Source organism: Ambystoma mexicanum, chromosome 4p, assembly GCF_040938575.1.
Source record: "Ambystoma mexicanum isolate Mex_15411 chromosome 4p, UKY_AmexF1_1, whole genome shotgun sequence".
Lineage (NCBI taxonomy): Eukaryota > Metazoa > Chordata > Amphibia > Caudata > Ambystomatidae > Ambystoma > Ambystoma mexicanum.
Genome location: NC_090927.1, coordinates 843943247 through 843961635, shown reverse-complemented (window position 1 = coordinate 843961635; position 18389 = coordinate 843943247). Strand labels below are relative to the sequence as shown.

The 18389-nt window shown below is 47.4% G+C and overlaps 41 non-coding genes and 23 pseudogenes across 41 annotated transcripts; all 64 read left to right on the top strand.

Moving 5' to 3' along the window:
- Positions 1-3: 3 nt before the first annotated feature.
- LOC138454369 (5S ribosomal RNA) lies at positions 4-122 on the top strand. The gene has a single exon (XR_011261049.1). It is a non-coding gene; the product is annotated as a 5S ribosomal RNA (ribosomal RNA).
- A 106-nt stretch (positions 123-228) lies between these two features.
- Positions 229-347, top strand: LOC138462540 (5S ribosomal RNA). The gene has a single exon (XR_011265135.1). It is a non-coding gene; the product is annotated as a 5S ribosomal RNA (ribosomal RNA).
- Positions 348-453: 106 nt separating this feature from the next.
- On the top strand, positions 454-572 carry LOC138455224 (5S ribosomal RNA). Its single transcript, XR_011261865.1, has one exon. It is a non-coding gene; the product is annotated as a 5S ribosomal RNA (ribosomal RNA).
- Positions 573-678: 106 nt separating this feature from the next.
- LOC138459946 (5S ribosomal RNA) lies at positions 679-797 on the top strand. Its single transcript, XR_011262726.1, has one exon. It is a non-coding gene; the product is annotated as a 5S ribosomal RNA (ribosomal RNA).
- A 106-nt stretch (positions 798-903) lies between these two features.
- Positions 904-1012, top strand: LOC138458253 (5S ribosomal RNA; annotated as a pseudogene).
- A 106-nt stretch (positions 1013-1118) lies between these two features.
- LOC138456940 (5S ribosomal RNA) lies at positions 1119-1227 on the top strand (annotated as a pseudogene).
- Positions 1228-1690: 463 nt separating this feature from the next.
- On the top strand, positions 1691-1799 carry LOC138457624 (5S ribosomal RNA; annotated as a pseudogene).
- Positions 1800-1905: 106 nt separating this feature from the next.
- LOC138461835 (5S ribosomal RNA) lies at positions 1906-2024 on the top strand. Its single transcript, XR_011264441.1, has one exon. It is a non-coding gene; the product is annotated as a 5S ribosomal RNA (ribosomal RNA).
- A 106-nt stretch (positions 2025-2130) lies between these two features.
- LOC138458283 (5S ribosomal RNA) lies at positions 2131-2239 on the top strand (annotated as a pseudogene).
- A 463-nt stretch (positions 2240-2702) lies between these two features.
- On the top strand, positions 2703-2821 carry LOC138458082 (5S ribosomal RNA). Its single transcript, XR_011262353.1, has one exon. It is a non-coding gene; the product is annotated as a 5S ribosomal RNA (ribosomal RNA).
- Positions 2822-2927: 106 nt separating this feature from the next.
- Positions 2928-3046, top strand: LOC138463076 (5S ribosomal RNA). Its single transcript, XR_011265663.1, has one exon. It is a non-coding gene; the product is annotated as a 5S ribosomal RNA (ribosomal RNA).
- Positions 3047-3152: 106 nt separating this feature from the next.
- On the top strand, positions 3153-3261 carry LOC138456938 (5S ribosomal RNA; annotated as a pseudogene).
- A 453-nt stretch (positions 3262-3714) lies between these two features.
- Positions 3715-3833, top strand: LOC138463885 (5S ribosomal RNA). Its single transcript, XR_011266470.1, has one exon. It is a non-coding gene; the product is annotated as a 5S ribosomal RNA (ribosomal RNA).
- A 106-nt stretch (positions 3834-3939) lies between these two features.
- Positions 3940-4058, top strand: LOC138454585 (5S ribosomal RNA). The gene has a single exon (XR_011261255.1). It is a non-coding gene; the product is annotated as a 5S ribosomal RNA (ribosomal RNA).
- A 106-nt stretch (positions 4059-4164) lies between these two features.
- Positions 4165-4283, top strand: LOC138453999 (5S ribosomal RNA). Its single transcript, XR_011260695.1, has one exon. It is a non-coding gene; the product is annotated as a 5S ribosomal RNA (ribosomal RNA).
- Positions 4284-4388: 105 nt separating this feature from the next.
- On the top strand, positions 4389-4507 carry LOC138459945 (5S ribosomal RNA). Its single transcript, XR_011262725.1, has one exon. It is a non-coding gene; the product is annotated as a 5S ribosomal RNA (ribosomal RNA).
- Positions 4508-4604: 97 nt separating this feature from the next.
- Positions 4605-4713, top strand: LOC138456422 (5S ribosomal RNA; annotated as a pseudogene).
- A 442-nt stretch (positions 4714-5155) lies between these two features.
- Positions 5156-5274, top strand: LOC138454501 (5S ribosomal RNA). The gene has a single exon (XR_011261175.1). It is a non-coding gene; the product is annotated as a 5S ribosomal RNA (ribosomal RNA).
- Positions 5275-5380: 106 nt separating this feature from the next.
- LOC138454573 (5S ribosomal RNA) lies at positions 5381-5499 on the top strand. Its single transcript, XR_011261244.1, has one exon. It is a non-coding gene; the product is annotated as a 5S ribosomal RNA (ribosomal RNA).
- Positions 5500-5605: 106 nt separating this feature from the next.
- Positions 5606-5724, top strand: LOC138455658 (5S ribosomal RNA; annotated as a pseudogene).
- Positions 5725-5830: 106 nt separating this feature from the next.
- On the top strand, positions 5831-5949 carry LOC138456465 (5S ribosomal RNA; annotated as a pseudogene).
- A 106-nt stretch (positions 5950-6055) lies between these two features.
- Positions 6056-6164, top strand: LOC138458791 (5S ribosomal RNA; annotated as a pseudogene).
- Positions 6165-6627: 463 nt separating this feature from the next.
- LOC138454257 (5S ribosomal RNA) lies at positions 6628-6746 on the top strand. The gene has a single exon (XR_011260942.1). It is a non-coding gene; the product is annotated as a 5S ribosomal RNA (ribosomal RNA).
- A 106-nt stretch (positions 6747-6852) lies between these two features.
- Positions 6853-6961, top strand: LOC138456096 (5S ribosomal RNA; annotated as a pseudogene).
- A 106-nt stretch (positions 6962-7067) lies between these two features.
- On the top strand, positions 7068-7186 carry LOC138462095 (5S ribosomal RNA). Its single transcript, XR_011264699.1, has one exon. It is a non-coding gene; the product is annotated as a 5S ribosomal RNA (ribosomal RNA).
- Positions 7187-7292: 106 nt separating this feature from the next.
- On the top strand, positions 7293-7401 carry LOC138459006 (5S ribosomal RNA; annotated as a pseudogene).
- A 463-nt stretch (positions 7402-7864) lies between these two features.
- On the top strand, positions 7865-7983 carry LOC138461371 (5S ribosomal RNA). The gene has a single exon (XR_011263987.1). It is a non-coding gene; the product is annotated as a 5S ribosomal RNA (ribosomal RNA).
- Positions 7984-8089: 106 nt separating this feature from the next.
- On the top strand, positions 8090-8208 carry LOC138463174 (5S ribosomal RNA). The gene has a single exon (XR_011265761.1). It is a non-coding gene; the product is annotated as a 5S ribosomal RNA (ribosomal RNA).
- A 106-nt stretch (positions 8209-8314) lies between these two features.
- On the top strand, positions 8315-8433 carry LOC138454426 (5S ribosomal RNA). The gene has a single exon (XR_011261103.1). It is a non-coding gene; the product is annotated as a 5S ribosomal RNA (ribosomal RNA).
- A 106-nt stretch (positions 8434-8539) lies between these two features.
- LOC138456119 (5S ribosomal RNA) lies at positions 8540-8648 on the top strand (annotated as a pseudogene).
- Positions 8649-8754: 106 nt separating this feature from the next.
- On the top strand, positions 8755-8873 carry LOC138459136 (5S ribosomal RNA). The gene has a single exon (XR_011262541.1). It is a non-coding gene; the product is annotated as a 5S ribosomal RNA (ribosomal RNA).
- Positions 8874-8979: 106 nt separating this feature from the next.
- LOC138462094 (5S ribosomal RNA) lies at positions 8980-9098 on the top strand. The gene has a single exon (XR_011264698.1). It is a non-coding gene; the product is annotated as a 5S ribosomal RNA (ribosomal RNA).
- Positions 9099-9204: 106 nt separating this feature from the next.
- LOC138457938 (5S ribosomal RNA) lies at positions 9205-9313 on the top strand (annotated as a pseudogene).
- Positions 9314-9419: 106 nt separating this feature from the next.
- LOC138456937 (5S ribosomal RNA) lies at positions 9420-9528 on the top strand (annotated as a pseudogene).
- A 463-nt stretch (positions 9529-9991) lies between these two features.
- On the top strand, positions 9992-10110 carry LOC138458070 (5S ribosomal RNA). Its single transcript, XR_011262351.1, has one exon. It is a non-coding gene; the product is annotated as a 5S ribosomal RNA (ribosomal RNA).
- A 106-nt stretch (positions 10111-10216) lies between these two features.
- On the top strand, positions 10217-10335 carry LOC138454033 (5S ribosomal RNA). Its single transcript, XR_011260728.1, has one exon. It is a non-coding gene; the product is annotated as a 5S ribosomal RNA (ribosomal RNA).
- Positions 10336-10441: 106 nt separating this feature from the next.
- Positions 10442-10550, top strand: LOC138456936 (5S ribosomal RNA; annotated as a pseudogene).
- Positions 10551-11003: 453 nt separating this feature from the next.
- LOC138462882 (5S ribosomal RNA) lies at positions 11004-11122 on the top strand. The gene has a single exon (XR_011265469.1). It is a non-coding gene; the product is annotated as a 5S ribosomal RNA (ribosomal RNA).
- Positions 11123-11228: 106 nt separating this feature from the next.
- Positions 11229-11347, top strand: LOC138461041 (5S ribosomal RNA). The gene has a single exon (XR_011263684.1). It is a non-coding gene; the product is annotated as a 5S ribosomal RNA (ribosomal RNA).
- Positions 11348-11453: 106 nt separating this feature from the next.
- Positions 11454-11572, top strand: LOC138462093 (5S ribosomal RNA). Its single transcript, XR_011264697.1, has one exon. It is a non-coding gene; the product is annotated as a 5S ribosomal RNA (ribosomal RNA).
- Positions 11573-11678: 106 nt separating this feature from the next.
- On the top strand, positions 11679-11797 carry LOC138459944 (5S ribosomal RNA). The gene has a single exon (XR_011262724.1). It is a non-coding gene; the product is annotated as a 5S ribosomal RNA (ribosomal RNA).
- A 97-nt stretch (positions 11798-11894) lies between these two features.
- LOC138459477 (5S ribosomal RNA) lies at positions 11895-12003 on the top strand (annotated as a pseudogene).
- Positions 12004-12466: 463 nt separating this feature from the next.
- LOC138463614 (5S ribosomal RNA) lies at positions 12467-12585 on the top strand. Its single transcript, XR_011266201.1, has one exon. It is a non-coding gene; the product is annotated as a 5S ribosomal RNA (ribosomal RNA).
- A 106-nt stretch (positions 12586-12691) lies between these two features.
- LOC138454561 (5S ribosomal RNA) lies at positions 12692-12810 on the top strand. Its single transcript, XR_011261233.1, has one exon. It is a non-coding gene; the product is annotated as a 5S ribosomal RNA (ribosomal RNA).
- Positions 12811-12916: 106 nt separating this feature from the next.
- On the top strand, positions 12917-13035 carry LOC138462092 (5S ribosomal RNA). The gene has a single exon (XR_011264696.1). It is a non-coding gene; the product is annotated as a 5S ribosomal RNA (ribosomal RNA).
- Positions 13036-13142: 107 nt separating this feature from the next.
- On the top strand, positions 13143-13251 carry LOC138456935 (5S ribosomal RNA; annotated as a pseudogene).
- A 453-nt stretch (positions 13252-13704) lies between these two features.
- LOC138462880 (5S ribosomal RNA) lies at positions 13705-13823 on the top strand. The gene has a single exon (XR_011265468.1). It is a non-coding gene; the product is annotated as a 5S ribosomal RNA (ribosomal RNA).
- A 106-nt stretch (positions 13824-13929) lies between these two features.
- LOC138454550 (5S ribosomal RNA) lies at positions 13930-14048 on the top strand. The gene has a single exon (XR_011261222.1). It is a non-coding gene; the product is annotated as a 5S ribosomal RNA (ribosomal RNA).
- A 106-nt stretch (positions 14049-14154) lies between these two features.
- Positions 14155-14273, top strand: LOC138453997 (5S ribosomal RNA). The gene has a single exon (XR_011260694.1). It is a non-coding gene; the product is annotated as a 5S ribosomal RNA (ribosomal RNA).
- A 106-nt stretch (positions 14274-14379) lies between these two features.
- On the top strand, positions 14380-14498 carry LOC138459942 (5S ribosomal RNA). The gene has a single exon (XR_011262722.1). It is a non-coding gene; the product is annotated as a 5S ribosomal RNA (ribosomal RNA).
- A 97-nt stretch (positions 14499-14595) lies between these two features.
- Positions 14596-14704, top strand: LOC138456421 (5S ribosomal RNA; annotated as a pseudogene).
- Positions 14705-15146: 442 nt separating this feature from the next.
- LOC138454500 (5S ribosomal RNA) lies at positions 15147-15265 on the top strand. The gene has a single exon (XR_011261174.1). It is a non-coding gene; the product is annotated as a 5S ribosomal RNA (ribosomal RNA).
- A 106-nt stretch (positions 15266-15371) lies between these two features.
- Positions 15372-15490, top strand: LOC138454539 (5S ribosomal RNA). Its single transcript, XR_011261211.1, has one exon. It is a non-coding gene; the product is annotated as a 5S ribosomal RNA (ribosomal RNA).
- Positions 15491-15596: 106 nt separating this feature from the next.
- Positions 15597-15715, top strand: LOC138455657 (5S ribosomal RNA; annotated as a pseudogene).
- A 106-nt stretch (positions 15716-15821) lies between these two features.
- Positions 15822-15940, top strand: LOC138456464 (5S ribosomal RNA; annotated as a pseudogene).
- Positions 15941-16046: 106 nt separating this feature from the next.
- LOC138458789 (5S ribosomal RNA) lies at positions 16047-16155 on the top strand (annotated as a pseudogene).
- Positions 16156-16261: 106 nt separating this feature from the next.
- LOC138462091 (5S ribosomal RNA) lies at positions 16262-16380 on the top strand. The gene has a single exon (XR_011264694.1). It is a non-coding gene; the product is annotated as a 5S ribosomal RNA (ribosomal RNA).
- Positions 16381-16486: 106 nt separating this feature from the next.
- Positions 16487-16595, top strand: LOC138459005 (5S ribosomal RNA; annotated as a pseudogene).
- A 463-nt stretch (positions 16596-17058) lies between these two features.
- On the top strand, positions 17059-17177 carry LOC138461369 (5S ribosomal RNA). Its single transcript, XR_011263986.1, has one exon. It is a non-coding gene; the product is annotated as a 5S ribosomal RNA (ribosomal RNA).
- A 106-nt stretch (positions 17178-17283) lies between these two features.
- LOC138463173 (5S ribosomal RNA) lies at positions 17284-17402 on the top strand. Its single transcript, XR_011265759.1, has one exon. It is a non-coding gene; the product is annotated as a 5S ribosomal RNA (ribosomal RNA).
- A 106-nt stretch (positions 17403-17508) lies between these two features.
- LOC138454425 (5S ribosomal RNA) lies at positions 17509-17627 on the top strand. The gene has a single exon (XR_011261102.1). It is a non-coding gene; the product is annotated as a 5S ribosomal RNA (ribosomal RNA).
- A 106-nt stretch (positions 17628-17733) lies between these two features.
- On the top strand, positions 17734-17842 carry LOC138456118 (5S ribosomal RNA; annotated as a pseudogene).
- A 106-nt stretch (positions 17843-17948) lies between these two features.
- LOC138459124 (5S ribosomal RNA) lies at positions 17949-18067 on the top strand. The gene has a single exon (XR_011262539.1). It is a non-coding gene; the product is annotated as a 5S ribosomal RNA (ribosomal RNA).
- A 106-nt stretch (positions 18068-18173) lies between these two features.
- LOC138462090 (5S ribosomal RNA) lies at positions 18174-18292 on the top strand. The gene has a single exon (XR_011264693.1). It is a non-coding gene; the product is annotated as a 5S ribosomal RNA (ribosomal RNA).
- The last annotated feature ends 97 nt before the right edge of the window (positions 18293-18389 follow it).

Genomic DNA, 18389 nt, shown 5'->3' with positions numbered 1-18389 from the left:
AGAGCCTACAGCCACACCACACTGAATGCGCCCAATCTCGTCTGATCTCGGAAGCTAAGCAGTGTCGGGCCTCGTTAGTACCTGGATGGGAGACCGCCTGGGAATACCAGGTGCTGTAGGCTTTTTTGTGCTCCAAGTTCAGGAAGTGAGCCATTTCACAATTGCCTTTCAAAACTGCAAGGTCTAGCCGACTAGATGCTTAAAAGTACAAAACTCACTAGGCCCAGAGCCTACGGCCACACCACACTGAATGCGCCTGATCTCGTCTGATCTCAGAAGCTAAGCAGTGTTGGGCCTAGTTAATACCTGGATGGGAGACCACCTGGGAATACCAGGTGCTGTAGGCTTTTTTGTACTCCAAGTTCAGGAAGTGAGCCATTTCTCAATTGCCTTTCAAAACTGCAAGGTCTAGCCGACTAGATGCTTAAAAGTACAAAACTCACAAGGCCCAGAGCTTACGGCCACACCACACTGAATGCGCCCGATCTCGTCTGATCTCGGAAGCTAAGCAGTGTCAGGCCTCGTTAGTACCTGGATGGGAGACTGCCTGGGAATACCAGGTGCTGTAGGCTTTTTTGTGCTCCAAGTTCAGGAAGTGAGCCATTTCTCAATTGCCTTTCAAAACTGCAAGGTCTAGCTGACTAGATGCTTAAAAGTACAAAACTCACTAGGCCCAGAGCCTACGGCCACACCACACTGATTGCGCCCGATCTCGTCTGATCTCGGAAGCTAAGCAGTGTCGGGCCTAGTTAGTACCTGGATGGGAGACCACCTGGGAATACCAGGTGCTGTAGGCTTTTTTGTGCTCCAAGTTCAGGAAGTGAGCCATTTCACAATTGCCTTTCAAAACTGCAAGGTCTAGCCGACTAGATGCTTAAAAGTACAAAACTCACAAGGCCCAGAGCCTACGGCCACACCACACTGAATGCGTCTGATCTCGGAAGCTAAGCAGTGTCGGGCCTCGTTAGTACCTGGATGGGAGACCGCCTGGGAATACCAGGTGCTGTAGGCGTTTTTGTACTCCAAGTTCAGGAAGTGAGCCATTTCACAATTGCCTTTCAAAACTGCAAGGTCTAGCCGACTAGATGCTTAAAAGTACAAAACTCACTAGGCCCAGAGCCTACGGCCACACCACACTGAATGCGCCCGATCTCGGAAGCTAAGCAGGGTCGGGCCTAGTTAGTACCTGGATGGGAGACTGCCTGGGAATACCAGGTGCTGTAGGCTTTTTTGTGCTCCATGATTAGTAATTGCGCAACTTCTCAATTATTTTTCAAATTTGGTATGTTTCCAAAATAATTGTATACCGTTTTATAGCGGAAATGTTGGACAACATCATGAGGGCTGGAGCTACCTTTTTACATAGAATTAGCATACAGGTAGTGTGTTCATGGGTAATAAATCGACGTTCACATGTAATGCAGTACAGAGAATATTGAGTCCTTCAAGAGGCATGAAAGAAAACCATTATTGTGTTGATTGTTCTCTCCACCTCCCTGCAACAGACACAGGATGGATGAATTAAAGTTATCCTACCAGACATAGGAGTCCTGAATGGGCCCACCAGTCTTATATATCTCGCCTGATCGAGCCTGATCGAGCGATGAGCGTGGTATCATGTTGCAAGTGGCTGCATGGCTTAGCTTACTAAATGCAAATGCATAAGAGTAATATTCTTAGCATTCCTAGAGCCTACGGCCACACCACACTGAATGCATCTGATCTCGGAAGTTAAGCAGTGTCAGGCCTAGTTAGTACCTGGATGGGAGACCGCCTGGGAATACCAGGTGCTGTAGGCTTTTTTGTGCTCCAAGTTCAGGAAGTGAGCCCTTTCTCAATTGCCTTTTAAAACTGCAAGGTCTAGCCGACTAGATGCTTAAAAGTACAAAACTCACTAGGTTCAGAGCCTACGGCCACACCACACTGAATGTGCCTGATCTCGTCTGATCTCAGAAGCTAAGCAGTGTCGGGCCTAGTTAGTACCTGGATGGGAGACCACCTGGGAATACCAGGTGCTGTAGGCTTTTTTGTGCTCCAAGTTCAGGAAGTGAGCCATTTCACAATTGCCTTTCAAAACTGCAAGGTCTAGCCGACTAGATGCTTAAAAGTACAAAACTCACTAGGCCCAGAGCCTACGGCCACACCACACTGAATGCGCCCGATCTCGGAAGCTAAGCAGGGTCGGGCCTAGTTAGTACCTGGATGGGAGACTGCCTGGAAATACCAGGTGCTGTAGGCTTTTTTGTGCTCCATGATTAGTAATTGCGCAACTTCTCAATTATTTTTCAAATTTGGTATGTTTCCAAAATAATTGTATCCCGTTTTATAGCGGAAATGTTGGACAACATCATGAGGGCTGGAGCTACCTTTTTACATAGAATTAGCTTACAGGTAGTGTGTTCATGGGTAATAAATCGACTTTCACATGTAATGCAGTACAGAGAATATTGAGTCCTTCAAGAGGCATGAAAGAAAACCATTATTGTGTTGATTGTTCTCTCCACCTCCCTGCAACAGACACAGGATGGATGAATTAAAGTTATCCTACCAGACATAGGAGTCCTGAATGGGCCCACCAGTCTTATATATCTCGCCTGATCGAGCCTGATCGAGCGATGAGCGTGGTATCATGTTGCAAGTGGCTGCATGGCTTAGCTTACTAAATGCAAATGCATAAGAGTAATATTCTTAGCATTCCTAGAGCCTACGGCCACACCACACTGAATGCACCCGATCTCGTCTGATCTCGGAAGTTAAGCAGTGTTAGGCCTAGTTAGTACCTGGATGGGAGACCGCCTGGGAATACCAGGTGCTGTAGGCTTTTTTGTGCTCCAAGTTCAGGAAGTGAACCCTTTCTCAATTGCCTTTCAAAACTGCAAGGTCTAGCCGACTAGATGCTTAAAAGTACAAAACTCATTAGGCCCAGAGCCTACGGCCACACCACACTGAATGCGCCTGATCTCGTCTGATCTCGGAAGCTAAGTAGTGTTGGGCCTAGTTAGTACCTGGATGGGAGACCGCCTGGGAATACCAGGTGCTGTAGGCTTTTTTGTGCTCCAAGTTCAGGAAGTGAGCCATTTCTCAATTGCCTTTCAAAACTGCAAGGTCTAGCCGACTAGATGCTTAAAAGTACAAAACTCACTAGGCCCAGAGCCTACGGCCACACCACACTGAATGCGCCCGATCTCGGAAGCTAAGCAGGGTCGGGCCTAGTTAGTACCTGGATGGGAGACTGCCTGGGAATACCAGGTGCTGTAGGCTTTTTTGTGCTCCATGATTAGTAATTGCGCAACTTCTCAATTATTTTTCAAATTTGGTATGTTTCCAAAATAATTGTATCCCGTTTAATAGCGGAAATGTTGGACAACATCATGAGGGCTGGAGCTACCTTTTTACATAGAATTAGCATACAAGTAGTGTGTTCATGGGTAATAAATCGACTTTCACATGTAATGCAGTACAGAGAATATTGAGTCCTTCAAGAGGCATGAAAGAAACCCATTATTGTGTTGATTGTTCTCTCCACCTCCCTGCAACAGACACAGGATGGATGAATTAAAGTTATCCTACCAGACATAGGAGTCCTGAATGGGCCCACCAGTCTTATATATCTCGCCTGATCGAGCGATGAGCGTGGTATCATGTTGCAAGTGGCTGCATGGCTTAGCTTACTAAATGCAAATGCATAAGAGTAATATTCTTAGCATTCCTAGAGCCTATGGCCACACCACACTGAATGCACCCGATCTCGTCTGATCTCGGAAGTGAAGCAGTGTCAGGCCTAGTTAGTACCTGGATGGGAGACCGCCTGGGAATACCAGGTGCTGTAGGCTTTTTTGTGCTCCAAGTTCAGGAAGTGAGCCCTTTCTCAATTGCCTTTTAAAACTGCAAGGTCTAGCCGACTAGATGCTTAAAAGTACAAAACTTCCTAGGCCCAGAGCCTACGGCCACACCACACTGAATGCGCCTGATCTCGTCTGATCTCAGAAGCTAAGCAGTGTCGGGCCTAGTTAGTACCTGGATGGGAGACCGCCTGGGAATACCAGGTGCTGTAGGCTTTTTTGTACTCCAAGTTCAGGAAGTGAGCCATTTCTCAATTGCCTTTCAAAACTGCAAGGTCTAGCCGACTAGATGCTTAAAAGTACAAAACTCACAAGGCCCAGAGCCTACGGCCACACCACACTGAATGCGCCCGATCTCGCTTGATCTCGGAAGCTAAGCAGTGTCGGGCCTCGTTAGTACCTGGATGGGAGACCGCCTGGGAATACCAGGTGCTGTAGGCTTTTTTGTGCTCCAAGTTCAGGAAGTGAGCCATTTCTCAATTGCCTCCAAAACTGCAAGGTCTAGCTGACTAGATGCTTAAAAGTACAAAACTCACTAGGCCCAGAGCCTACGGCCACACCACACTGATTGCGCCCGATCTCGTCTGATCTCGGAAGCTAAGCAGTGTCGGGCCTAGTTAGTACCTGGATGGGAGACCACCTGGGAATACCAGGTGCTGTAGGCTTTTTTGTGCTCCAAGTTCAGGAAGTGAGCCATTTCACAATTGCCTTTCAAAACTGCAAGGTCTAGTGCTTAAAAGTACAAAACTCACTAGGCCTAGAGCCTACGGCCACACCACACTGAATGCGCCCGATCTCGGAAGCTAAGCAGGGTTGGGCCTAGTTAGTACCTGGATGGGAGACTGCCTGGGAATACCAGGTGCTGTAGGCTTTTTTGTGCTCCATGATTAGTAATTGCGCAACTTCTCAATTATTTTTCAAATTTGGTATGTTTCCAAAATAATTGTATCCCGTTTTATAGCGGAAATGTTGGACAACATCATGAGGGCTGGAGCTACCTTTTTACATAGAATTAGCATACAGGTAGTGTGTTCATGGGTAATAAATCGACTTTCACATGTAATGCAGTACAGAGAATATTGAGTCCTTCAAGAGGCATGAAAGAAAACCATTATTGTGTTGATTGTTCTCTCCACCTCCCTGCAACAGACACAGGATGGATGAATTAAAGTTATCCTACCAGACATAGGAGTCCTGAATGGGCCCACCAGTCTTATATATCTCGCCTGAGCGTGGTATCATGTTGCAAGTGGCTGCATGGCTTAGCTTACTAAATGCAAATTTATAAGAGTAATATTCTTAGCATTCCTAGAGCCTAGGGCCACACCACACTGAATGCACCCGATCTCGTCTGATCTTGGAAGTTAAGCAGTGTCAGGCCTAGTTAGTACCTGGATGGGAGACCGCCTGGGAATACCAGGTGCTGTAGGCTTTTTTGTGCTCCAAGTTCAGGAAGTGAGCCCTTTCTCAATTGCCTTTTAAAACTGCAAGGTCTAGCCGACTAGATGCTTAAAAGTACAAAACTCACTAGGCCCAGAGCCTACGGCCACACCACACTGAATGCGCCTGATCTCGTCTGATCTCAGAAGCTAAGCAGTGTCGGGCCTAGTTAGTACCTGGATGGGAGACCGCCTGGGAATACCAGGTGCTGTAGGCTTTTTTGTACTCCAAGTTCAGGAAGTGAGCCATTTCTCAATTGCCTTTCAAAACTGCAAGGTCTAGCCGACTAGATGCTTAAAAGTACAAAACTCACAAGGCCCAGAGCCTACGGCCACACCACACTGAATGGGCCCTATCTCGTCTGATCTCGGAAGCTAAGCAGTGTCGGGCCTCGTTAGTACCTGGATGGGAGACCGCCTGGGAATACCAGGTGCTGTAGGCTTTTTTGTGCTCCAAGTTCAGGAAGTGAGCCATTTCTCAATTGCCTTTCAAAACTGCAAGGTCTAGCTGACTAGATGCTTAAAAGTACAAAACTCACTAGGCCCAGAGCCTACGGCCACACCACACTGATTGCGCCTGATCTTGCCTGATCTAGGAAGCTAAGCAGTGTTAGGCCTAGTTAGTACCTGGATGGGAGACCACCTGGGAATACCAGGTGCTGTAGGCTTTTTTGTGCTCCAAGTTCAGGAAGTGAGCCATTTCACAATTGCCTTTCAAAACTGCAAGGTCTAGCCGACTAGATGCTTAAAAGTACAAAACTCACTAGGCCCAGAGCCTACGGCCACACCACACTGAATGCGCCCGATCTCCGAAGCTAAGCAGGGTCGGGCCTAGTTAGTACCTGGATGGGAGACTGCCTGGGAATACCAGGTGCTGTAGGCTTTTTTGTGCTCCATGATTAGTAATTGCGCAACTTCTCAATTATTTTTCAAATTTGGTATGTTTCCAAAATAATTGTATACCGTTTTATAGCGGAAATGTTGGACAACATCATGAGGGCTGGAGCTACCTTTTTACATAGAATTAGCATACAGGTAGTGTGTTCATGGGTAATAAATCGACTTTCACATGTAATGCAGTACAGAGAATATTGAGTCCTTCAAGAGGCATGAAAGAAAACCATTATTGTGTTGATTGTTCTCTCCACCTCCCTGCAACAGACACAGGATGGATGAATTAAAGTTATCCTACCAGACATAGGAGTCCTGAATGGGCCCACCAGTCTTATATATCTCGCCTGATCGAGCCTGATCGAGCGATGAGCGTGGTATCATGTTGCAAGTGGCTGCATGGCTTAGCTTACTAAATGCAAATGCATAAGAGTAATATTCTTAGCATTCCTAGAGCCTACGGCCACACCACACTGAATGCACCCGATCTTGTCTGATCTTGGAAGTTAAGCAGTGTTAGGCCTAGTTAGTACCTGGATGGGAGACCGCCTGGGAATACCAGGTGCTGTAGGCTTTTTTGTGCTCCAAGTTCAGGAAGTGAGCCCTTTCTCAATTGCCTTTCAAAACTGCAAGGTCTAGCCGACTAGATGCTTAAAAGTACAAAACTCACTAGGCCCAGAGCCTACGGCCACACCACACTGAATGCGTCTGATCTCAGAAGCTAAGCAGTGTTGGGCCTAGTTAGTACCTGGATGGGAGACCGCCTGGGAATACCAGGTGCTGTAGGCTTTTTTGTACTCCAAGTTCAGGAAGTGAGCCATTTCTCAATTGCCTTTCAAAACTGCAAGGTCTAACCGACTAGATGCTTAAAAGTACAAAACTCACAAGGCCCAGAGCCTACGGCCACACCACACTGAATGCGCCCGATCTCGTCTGATCTCGGAAGCTAAGCAGTGTCGGGCCTCGTTAGTACCTGGATGGGAGACCGCCTGGGAATACCAGGTGCTGTAGGCTTTTTTGTGCTCCAAGTTCAGGAAGTGAGCCATTTCACAATTGCCTTTCAAAACTGCAAGGTCTAGCCGACTAGATGCTTAAAAGTACAAAACTCACTAGGCCCAGAGCCTACGGCCACACCACACAGAATGTGCCCGATCTCGGAAGCTAAGCAGGGTCGGGCCTAGTTAGTACCTGGATGGGAGACTGCCTGGGAATACCAGGTGCTGTAGGCTTTTTTGTGCTCCATGATTAGTAATTGCGCAACTTCTCAATTATTTTTCAAATTTGGTATGTTTCCAAAATAATTGTGTCCCGTTTTATAGCGGAAATGTTGGACAACATCATGAGGGCTGGAGCTACCTTTTTACATAGAATTAGCATACAGGTAGTGTGTTCATGGGTAATAAATCGACTTTCACATGTAATGCAGTACAGAGAATATTGAGTCCTTCAAGAGGCATGAAAGAAACCCATTATTGTGTTGATTGTTCTCTCCACCTCCCTGCAACAGACACAGGATGGATGAATTAAAGTTATCCTACCAGACATAGGAGTCCTGAATGGGCCCACCAGTCTTATATATCTCGCCTGATCGAGCCGGATCGAGCGATGAGCGTGGTATCATGTTGCAAGTGGCTGCATGGCTTAGCTTACTAAATGCAAATGCATAAGAGTAATATTCTTAGCATTCCTAGAGCCTACGGCCACACCACACTGAATGCACCCGATCTCGTCTGATCTCGGAAGTTAAGCAGTGTCAGGCCTAGTTAGTACCTGGATGGGAGACCGCCTGGGAATACCAGGTGCTGTAGGCTTTTTTGTGCTCCAAGTTCAGGAAGTGAGCCCTTTCTCAATTGCCTTTTAAAACTGCAAGGTCTAGCCGACTAGATGCTTAAAAGTACAAAACTCACAAGGCCCAGAGCCTACGGCCACACCACACTGAATGTGCCCGATCTCGTCTGATCTCGGAAGCTAAGCAGTGTCGGGCCTCGTTAGTACCTGGATGGGAGACCACCTGGGAATACCAGGTGCTGTAGGCTTTTTTGTGCTCCAAGTTCAGGAAGTGAGCCATTTCTCAATTGCCTTTCAAAACTGCAAGGTCTAGCTGACTAGATGCTTAAAAGTACAAAACTCACTAGGCCCAGAGACTACGGACACACCACACTGATTGCGCCCGATCTCGTCTGATCTCGGAAGCTAAGCAGTGTCGGGCCTAGTTAGTACCTGGATGGGAGACCACCTGGGAATACCAGGTGCTGTAGGCTTTTTTGTGCTCCAAGTTCAGGAAGTGAGCCATTTCACAATTGCCTTTCAAAACTGCAAGGTCTAGCCGACTAGATGCTTAAAAGTACAAAACTCACTAGGCCCAGAGCCTACGGCCACACCACACTGAATGCGCCCGATCTCGGAAGCTAAGCAGGGTCGGGCCTAGTTAGTACCTGGATGGGAGACCGCCTGGGAATACCAGGTGCTGTAGGCTTTTTTGTACTCCAAGTTCAGGAAGTGAGCCATTTCTCAATTGCCTTTTAAAACTGCAAGGTCTAGCCGACTAGATGCTTAAAAGTACAAAACTCACTAGGCCCAGAGCCTACAGCCACACCACACTGAATGCGCCTGATCTCGTCTGATCTCAGAAGCTAAGCAGTGTCGGGCCTAGTTAGTACCTGGATGGGAGACCGCCTGGGAATACCAGGTGCTGTAGGCTTTTTTGTACTCCAAGTTCAGGAAGTGAGCCATTTCTCAATTGCCTTTCAAAACTGCAAGGTCTAGCCGACTAGATGCTTAAAAGTACAAAACTCACAAGGCCCAGAGCCTACGGCCACACCACACTGAATGCGCCCGATCTCGTCTGATCTCGGAAGCTAAGCAGTGTCGGGCCTCGTTAGTACCTGGATGGGAGACCGCCTGGGAATACCAGGTGCTGTAGGCTTTTTTGTGCTCCAAGTTCAGGAAGGGAGCCATTTCTCAATTGCCTTTCAAAACTGCAAGGTCTAGCTGACTAGATGCTTAAAAGTACAAAACTCACAAGGCCCAGAGCCTACGGCCACACCACACTGAATGCGTCTGATCTCGGAAGCTAAGCAGTGTCGGGCCTCGTTAGTACCTGGATGGGAGACCGCCTGGGAATACCAGGTGCTGTAGGCTTTTTTGTGCTCCAAGTTCAGGAAGTGAGCCATTTCACAATTACCTTTCAAAACTGCAAGGTCTAGCCGACTAGATGCTTAAAAGTACAAAACTCACTAGGCCCAGAGCCTACGGCCACACCACACTGAATGCGCCCGATCTCGGAAGCTAAGCAGGGTCGGGCCTAGTTAGTACCTGGATGGGAGACTGCCTGGGAATACCAGGTGCTGTAGGCTTTTTTGTGCTCCATGATTATTAATTGCGCAACTTCTCAATTATTTTTCAAATTTGGTATGTTTCCAAAATAATTGTATACCGTTTTATAGCGGAAATGTTGGACAACATCATGAGGGCTGGAGCTACCTTTTTACATAGAATTAGCATACAGGTAGTGTGTTCATGGGTAATAAATCGACTTTCACATGTAATGCAGTACAGAGAATATTGAGTCCTTCAAGAGGCATGAAAGAAAACCATTATTGTGTTGATTGTTCTCTCCACCTCCCTGCAACAGACACAGGATGGATGAATTAAAGTTATCCTACCAGACATAGGAGTCCTGAATGGGCCCACCAGTCTTATATATCTCGCCTGATCGAGCCTGATCGAGCGATGAGCGTGGTATCATGTTGCAAGTGGCTGCATGGCTTAGCTTACTAAATGCAAATGCATAAGAGTAATATTCTTAGCATTCCTAGAGCCTACGGCCACACCACACTGAATGCACCCGATCTCGTCTGATCTCGGAAGTTAAGCAGTGTTAGGCCTAGTTAGTACCTGGATGGGAGACCGCCTGGGAATACCAGGTGCTGTAGGCTTTTTTGTGCTCCAAGTTCAGGAAGTGAACCCTTTCTCAATTGCCTTTCAAAACTGCAAGGTCTAGCCGACTAGATGCTTAAAAGTACAAAACTCATTAGGCCCAGAGCCTACGGCCACACCACACTGAGTGCGCCTGATCTCGTCTGATCTCGGAAGCTAAGCATTGTTGGGCCTAGTTAGTACCTGGATGGGAGACCGCCTGGGAATACCAGGTGCTGTAGGCTTTTTTGTGCTCCAAGTTCAGGAAGTGAGCCATTTCTCAATTGCCTTTCAAAACTGCAAGGTCTAGCCGACTAGATGCTTAAAAGTACAAAACTCACTAGGCCCAGAGCCTACGGCCACACCACACTGAATGCGCCCGATCTCGGAAGCTAAGCAGGGTCGGGCCTAGTTAGTACCTGGATGGGAGACTGCCTGGGAATACCAGGTGCTGTAGGCTTTTTTGTGCTCCATGATTAGTAATTGCGCAACTTCTCAATTATTTTTCAAATTTGGTATGTTTCCAAAATAATTGTATCCCGTTTTATAGCGGAAATGTTGGACAACATCATGAGGGCTGGAGCTACCTTTTTACATAGAATTAGCATACAAGTAGTGTGTTCATGGGTAATAAATCGACTTTCACATGTAATGCAGTACAGAGAATATTGAGTCCTTCAAGAGGCATGAAAGAAACCCATTATTGTGTTGATTGTTCTCTCCACCTCCCTGCAACAGACACAGGATGGATGAATTAAAGTTATCCTACCAGACATAGGAGTCCTGAATGGGCCCACCAGTCTTATATATCTCGCCTGATCGAGCGATGAGCGTGGTATCATGTTGCAAGTGGCTGCATGGCTTAGCTTACTAAATGCAAATGCATAAGAGTAATATTCTTAGCATTCCTAGAGCCTACGGCCACACCACACTGAATGCACCCGATCTCGTCTGATCTCGGAAGTGAAGCAGTGTCAGGCCTAGTTAGTACCTGGATGGGAGACCGCCTGGGAATACCAGGTGCTGTAGGCTTTTTTGTGCTCCAAGTTCAGGAAGTGAGCCCTTTCTCAATTGCCTTTTAAAACTGCAAGGTCTAGCCGACTAGATGCTTAAAAGTACAAAACTTCCTAGGCCCAGAGCCTACGGCCACACCACACTGAATGCGCCTGATCTCGTCTGATCTCAGAAGCTAAGCAGTGTCGGGCCTAATTAGTACCTGGATGGGAGACCGCCTGGGAATACCAGGTGCTGTAGGCTTTTTTGTACTCCAAGTTCAGGAAGTGAGCCATTTCTCAATTGCCTTTCAAAACTGCAAGGTCTAGCCGACTAGATGCTTAAAAGTACAAAACTCACAAGGCCCAGAGCCTACGGCCACACCACACTGAATGCGCCCGATCTCGTCTGATCTCGGAAGCTAAGCAGTGTCGGGCCTCGTTAGTACCTGGATGGGAGACCGCCTGGGAATACCAGGTGCTGTAGGCTTTTTTGTGCTCCAAGTTCAGGAAGTGAGCCATTTCTCAATTGCCTTTCAAAACTGCAAGGTCTAGCTGACTAGATGCTTAAAAGTACAAAACTCACTAGGCCCAGAGCCTACGGCCACACCACACTGATTGCGCCCGATCTCGTCTGATCTCGGAAGCTAAGCAGTGTCGGGCCTAGTTAGTACCTGGATGGGAGACCACCTGGGAATACCAGGTGCTGTAGGCTTTTTTGTGCTCCAAGTTCAGGAAGTGAGCCATTTCACAATTGCCTTTCAAAACTGCAAGGTCTAGTGCTTAAAAGTACAAAACTCACTAGGCCTAGAGCCTACGGCCACACCACACTGAATGCGCCCGATCTCAGAAACTAAGCAGGGTCGGGCCTAGTTAGTACCTGGATGGGAGACTGCCTGGGAATACCAGGTGCTGTAGGCTTTTTTGTGCTCCATGATTAGTAATTGCGCAACTTCTCAATTATTTTTCAAATTTGGTATGTTTCCAAAATAATTGTATCCCGTTTTATAGCGGAAATGTTGGACAACATCATGAGGGCTGGAGCTACCTTTTTACATAGAATTAGCATACAGGTAGTGTGTTCATGGGTAATAAATCGACTTTCACATGTAATGCAGTACAGAGAATATTGAGTCCTTCAAGAGGCATGAAAGAAAACCATTATTGTGTTGATTGTTCTCTCCACCTCCCTGCAACAGACACAGGATGGATGAATTAAAGTTATCCTACCAGACATAGGAGTCCTGAATGGGCCCACCAGTCTTATATATCTCGCCTGATCGAGCCTGATCGAGCGATGAGCGTGGTATCATGTTGCAAGTGGCTGCATGGCTTAGCTTACTAAATGCAAATGCATAAGAGTAATATTCTTAGCATTCCTAGAGCCTACGGCCACACCACACTGAATGCACCCGATCTCGTCTGATCTTGGAAGTTAAGCAGTGTCAGGCCTAGTTAGTACCTGGATGGGAGACCGCCTGGGAATACCAGGTGCTGTAGGCTTTTTTGTGCTCCAAGTTCAGGAAGTGAGCCCTTTCTCAATTGCCTTTTAAAACTGCAAGGTCTAGCCGACTAGATGCTTAAAAGTACAAAACTCACTAGGCCCAGAGCCTACGGCCACACCACACTGAATGCGCCTGATCTCGTCTGATCTCAGAAGCTAAGCAGTGTCGGGCCTAGTTAGTACCTGGATGGGAGACCGCCTGGGAATACCAGGTGCTGTAGGCTTTTTTGTACTCCAAGTTCAGGAAGTGAGCCATTTCTCAATTGCCTTTCAAAACTGCAAGGTCTAGCCGACTAGATGCTTAAAAGTACAAAACTCACAAGGCCCAGAGCCTACGGCCACACCACACTGAATGCGCCCGATCTCGTCTGATCTCGGAAGCTAAGCAGTGTCGGGCCTCGTTAGTACCTGGATGGGAGACCGCCTGGGAATACCAGGTGCTGTAGGCTTTTTTTGTGCTCCAAGTTCAGGAAGTGAGCCATTTCACAATTGCCTTTCAAAACTGCAAGGTCTAGCCGACTAGATGCTTAAAAGTACAAAACTCACTAGGCCCAGAGCCTACGGCCACACCACACTGAATGCGCCCGATCTCGGAAGCTAAGCAGGGTCGGGCCTAGTTAGTACCTGGATGGGAGACTGCCTGGGAATACCAGGTGCTGTAGGCTTTTTTGTGCTCCATGATTAGTAATTGCGCAACTTCTCAATTATTTTTCAAATTTGGTATGTTTCCAAAATAATTGTATCCCGTTTAATAGCGGAAATGTTGGACAACATCATGAGGGCTGGAGCTACCTTTTTACATAGAATTAGCATACAAGTAGTGTGTTCATGGGTAATAAATCGACTTTCACATGTAATGCAGTACAGAGAATATTGAGTCCTTCAAGAGGCATGAAAGAAACCCATTATTGTGTTGATTGTTCTCTCCACCTCCCTGCAACAGACACAGGATGGATGAATTAAAGTTATCCTACCAGACATAGGAGTCCTGAATGGGCCCACCAGTCTTATATATCTCGCCTGATCGAGCGATGAGCGTGGTATCATGTTGCAAGTGGCTGCATGGCTTAGCTTACTAAATGCAAATGCATAAGAGTAATATTCTTAGCATTCCTAGAGCCTACGGCCACACCACACTGAATGCACCCGATCTCGTCTGATCTCGGAAGTGAAGCAGTGTCAGGCCTAGTTAGTACCTGGATGGGAGACCGCCTGGGAATACCAGGTGCTGTAGGCTTTTTTGTGCTCCAAGTTCAGGAAGTGAGCCCTTTCTCAATTGCCTTTTAAAACTGCAAGGTCTAGCCGACTAGATGCTTAAAAGTACAAAACTTCCTAGGCCCAGAGCCTACGGCCACACCACACTGAATGCGCCTGATCTCGTCTGATCTCAGAAGCTAAGCAGTGTCGGGCCTAGTTAGTACCTGGATGGGAGACCGCCTGGGAATACCAGGTGCTGTAGGCTTTTTTGTACTCCAAGTTCAGGAAGTGAGCCATTTCTCAATTGCCTTTCAAAACTGCAAGGTCTAGCCGACTAGATGCTTAAAAGTACAAAACTCACAAGGCCCAGAGCCTACGGCCACACCACACTGAATGCGCCCGATCTCGCTTGATCTCGGAAGCTAAGCAGTGTCGGGCCTCGTTAGTACCTGGATGGGAGACCGCCTGGGAATACCAGGTGCTGTAGGCTTTTTTGTGCTCCAAGTTCAGGAAGTGAGCCATTTCTCAATTGCCTTTCAAAACTGCAAGGTCTAGCTGACTAGATGCTTAAAAGTACAAAACTCACTAGGCCCAGAGCCTACGGCCACACCACACTGATTGCGCCCGATCTCGTCTGATCTCGGAAGCTAAGCAGTGTCGGGCCTAGTTAGTACCTGGATGGGAGACCACCTGGGAATACCAGGTGCTGTAGGCTTTTTTGTGCTCCAAGTTCAGGAAGTGAGCCATTTCACAATTGCCTTTCAAAACTGCAAGGTCTAGTGCTTAAAAGTACAAAACTCACTAGGCCTAGAGCCTACGGCCACACCACACTGAATGCGCCCGATCTCGGAAGCTAAGCAGGGTTGGGCCTAGTTAGTACCTGGATGGGAGACTGCCTGGGAATACCAGGTGCTGTAGGCTTTTTTGTGCTCCATGATTAGTAATTGCGCAACTTCTCAATTATTTTTCAAATTTGGTATGTTTCCAAAATAATTGTATCCCGTTTTATAGCGGAAATGTTGGACAACATCATGAGGGCTGGAGCTACCTTTTTACATAGAATTAGCATACAGGTAGTGTGTTCATGGGTAATAAATCGACTTTCACATGTAATGCAGTACAGAGAATATTGAGTCCTTCAAGAGGCATGAAAGAAAACCATTATTGTGTTGATTGTTCTCTCCACCTCCCTGCAACAGACACAGGATGGATGAATTAAAGTTATCCTACCAGACATAGGAGTCCTGAATGGGCCCACCAGTCTTATATATCTCGCCTGAGCGTGGTATCATGTTGCAAGTGGCTGCATGGCTTAGCTTACTAAATGCAAATGCATAAGAGTAATATTCTTAGCATTCCTAGAGCCTAGGGCCACACCACACTGAATGCACCCGATCTCGTCTGATCTTGGAAGTTAAGCAGTGTCAGGCCTAGTTAGTACCTGGATGGGAGACCGCCTGGGAATACCAGGTGCTGTAGGCTTTTTTGTGCTCCAAGTTCAGGAAGTGAGCCCTTTCTCAATTGCCTTTTAAAACTGCAAGGTCTAGCCGACTAGATGCTTAAAAGTACAAAACTCACTAGGCCCAGAGCCTACGGCCACACCACACTGAATGCGCCTGATCTCGTCTGATCTCAGAAGCTAAGCAGTGTCGGGCCTAGTTAGTACCTGGATGGGAGACCGCCTGGGAATACCAGGTGCTGTAGGCTTTTTTGTACTCCAAGTTCAGGAAGTGAGCCATTTCTCAATTGCCTTTCAAAACTGCAAGGTCTAGCCGACTAGATGCTTAAAAGTACAAAACTCACAAGGCCCAGAGCCTACGGCCACACCACACTGAATGGGCCCTATCTCGTCTGATCTCGGAAGCTAAGCAGTGTCGGGCCTCGTTAGTACCTGGATGGGAGACCGCCTGGGAATACCAGGTGCTGTAGGCTTTTTTGTGCTCCAAGTTCAGGAAGTGAGCCATTTCTCAATTGCCTTTCAAAACTGCAAGGTCTAGCTGACTAGATGCTTAAAAGTACAAAACTCACTAGGCCCAGAGCCTACGGCCACACCACACTGATTGCGCCTGATCTTGCCTGATCTAGGAAGCTAAGCAGTGTTAGGCCTAGTTAGTACCTGGATGGGAGACCACCTGGGAATACCAGGTGCTGTAGGCTTTTTTGTGCTCCAAGTTCAGGAAGTGAGCCATTTCACAATTGCCTTTCAAAACTGCAAGGTCTAGCCGACTAGATGCTTAAAAGTACAAAACTCACTGGGCCCAGAGCCTACGGCCACACCACACTGAATGCGCCCGATCTCCGAAGCTAAGCAGGGTCGGGCCTAGTTAGTACCTGGATGGGAGACTGCCTGGGAATACCAGGTGCTGTAGGCTTTTTTGTACTCCAAGTTCAGGAAGTGAGCCATTTCTCAATTGCCTTTCAAAACTGCAAGGTCTAACCGACTAGATGCTTAAAAGTACAAAACTCACAAGGCCCAGAGCCTACGGCCACACCACACTGAATGCGCCCGATCTCGTCTGATCTCGGAAGCTAAGCAGTGTCGGGCCTCGTTAGTACCTGGATGGGAGACCGCCTGGGAATACCAGGTGCTGTAGGCTTTTTTGTGCTCCAAGTTCAGGAAGTGAGCCATTTCACAATTGCCTTTCAAAACTGCAAGGTCTAGCCGACTAGATGCTTAAAAGTACAAAACTCACTAGGCCCAGAGCCTACGGCCACACCACACAGAATGTGCCCGATCTCGGAAGCTAAGCAGGGTCGGGCCTAGTTAGTACCTGGATGGGAGACTGCCTGGGAATACCAGGTGCTGTAGGCTTTTTTGTGCTCCATGATTAGTAATTGCGCAACTTCTCAATTATTTTTCAAATTTGGTATGTTTCCAAAATAATTGTGTCCCGTTTTATAGCGGAAATGTTGGACAACATCATGAGGGCTGGAGCTACCTTTTTACATAGAATTAGCATACAGGTAGTGTGTTCATGGGTAATAAATCGACTTTCACATGTAATGCAGTACAGAGAATATTGAGTCCTTCAAGAGGCATGAAAGAAACCCATTATTGTGTTGATTGTTCTCTCCACCTCCCTGCAACAGACACAGGATGGATGAATTAAAGTTATCCTACCAGACATAGGAGTCCTGAATGGGCCCACCAGTCTTATATATCTCGCCTGATCGAGCCGGATCGAGCGATGAGCGTGGTATCATGTTGCAAGTGGCTGCATGGCTTAGCTTACTAAATGCAAATGCATAAGAGTAATATTCTTAGCATTCCTAGAGCCTACGGCCACACCACACTGAATGCACCCGATCTCGTCTGATCTCGGAAGTTAAGCAGTGTCAGGCCTAGTTAGTACCTGGATGGGAGACCGCCTGGGAATACCAGGTGCTGTAGGCTTTTTTGTGCTCCAAGTTCAGGAAGTGAGCCCTTTCTCAATTGCCTTTTAAAACTGCAAGGTCTAGCCGACTAGATGCTTAAAAGTACAAAACTCACAAGGCCCAGAGCCTACGGCCACACCACACTGAATGTGCCCGATCTCGTCTGATCTCGGAAGCTAAGCAGTGTCGGGCCTCGTTAGTACCTGGATGGGAGACCACCTGGGAATACCAGGTGCTGTAGGCTTTTTTGTGCTCCAAGTTCAGGAAGTGAGCCATTTCTCAATTGCCTTTCAAAACTGCAAGGTCTAGCTGACTAGATGCTTAAAAGTACAAAACTCACTAGGCCCAGAGACTACGGACACACCACACTGATTGCGCCCGATCTCGTCTGATCTCGGAAGCTAAGCAGTGTCGGGCCTAGTTAGTACCTGGATGGGAGACCACCTGGGAATACCAGGTGCTGTAGGCTTTTTTGTGCTCCAAGTTCAGGAAGTGAGCCATTTCACAATTGCCTTTCAAAACTGCAAGGTCTAGCCGACTAGATGCTTAAAAGTACAAAACTCACTAGGCCCAGAGCCTACGGCCACACCACACTGAATGCGCCCGATCTCGGAAGCTAAGCAGGGTCGGGCCTAGTTAGTACCTGGATGGGAGACCGCCTGGGAATACCAGGTGCTGTAGGCTTTTTTGTACTCCAAGTTCAGGAAGTGAGCCATTTCTCAATTGCCTTTTAAAACTGCAAGGTCTAGCCGACTAGATGCTTAAAAGTACAAAACTCACTAGGCCCAGAGCCTACAGCCACACCACACTGAATGCGCCTGATCTCGTCTGATCTCAGAAGCTAAGCAGTGTCGGGCCTAGTTAGTACCTGGATGGGAGACCGCCTGGGAATACCAGGTGCTGTAGGCTTTTTTGTACTCCAAGTTCAGGAAGTGAGCCATTTCTCAATTGCCTTTCAAAACTGCAAGGTCTAGCCGACTAGATGCTTAAAAGTACAAAACTCACAAGGCCCAGAGCCTACGGCCACACCACACTGAATGCGCCCGATCTCGTCTGATCTCGGAAGCTAAGCAGTGTCGGGCCTCGTTAGTACCTGGATGGGAGACCGCCTGGGAATACCAGGTGCTGTAGGCTTTTTTGTGCTCCAAGTTCAGGAAGGGAGCCATTTCTCAATTGCCTTTCAAAACTGCAAGGTCTAGCTGACTAGATGCTTAAAAGTACAAAACTCACA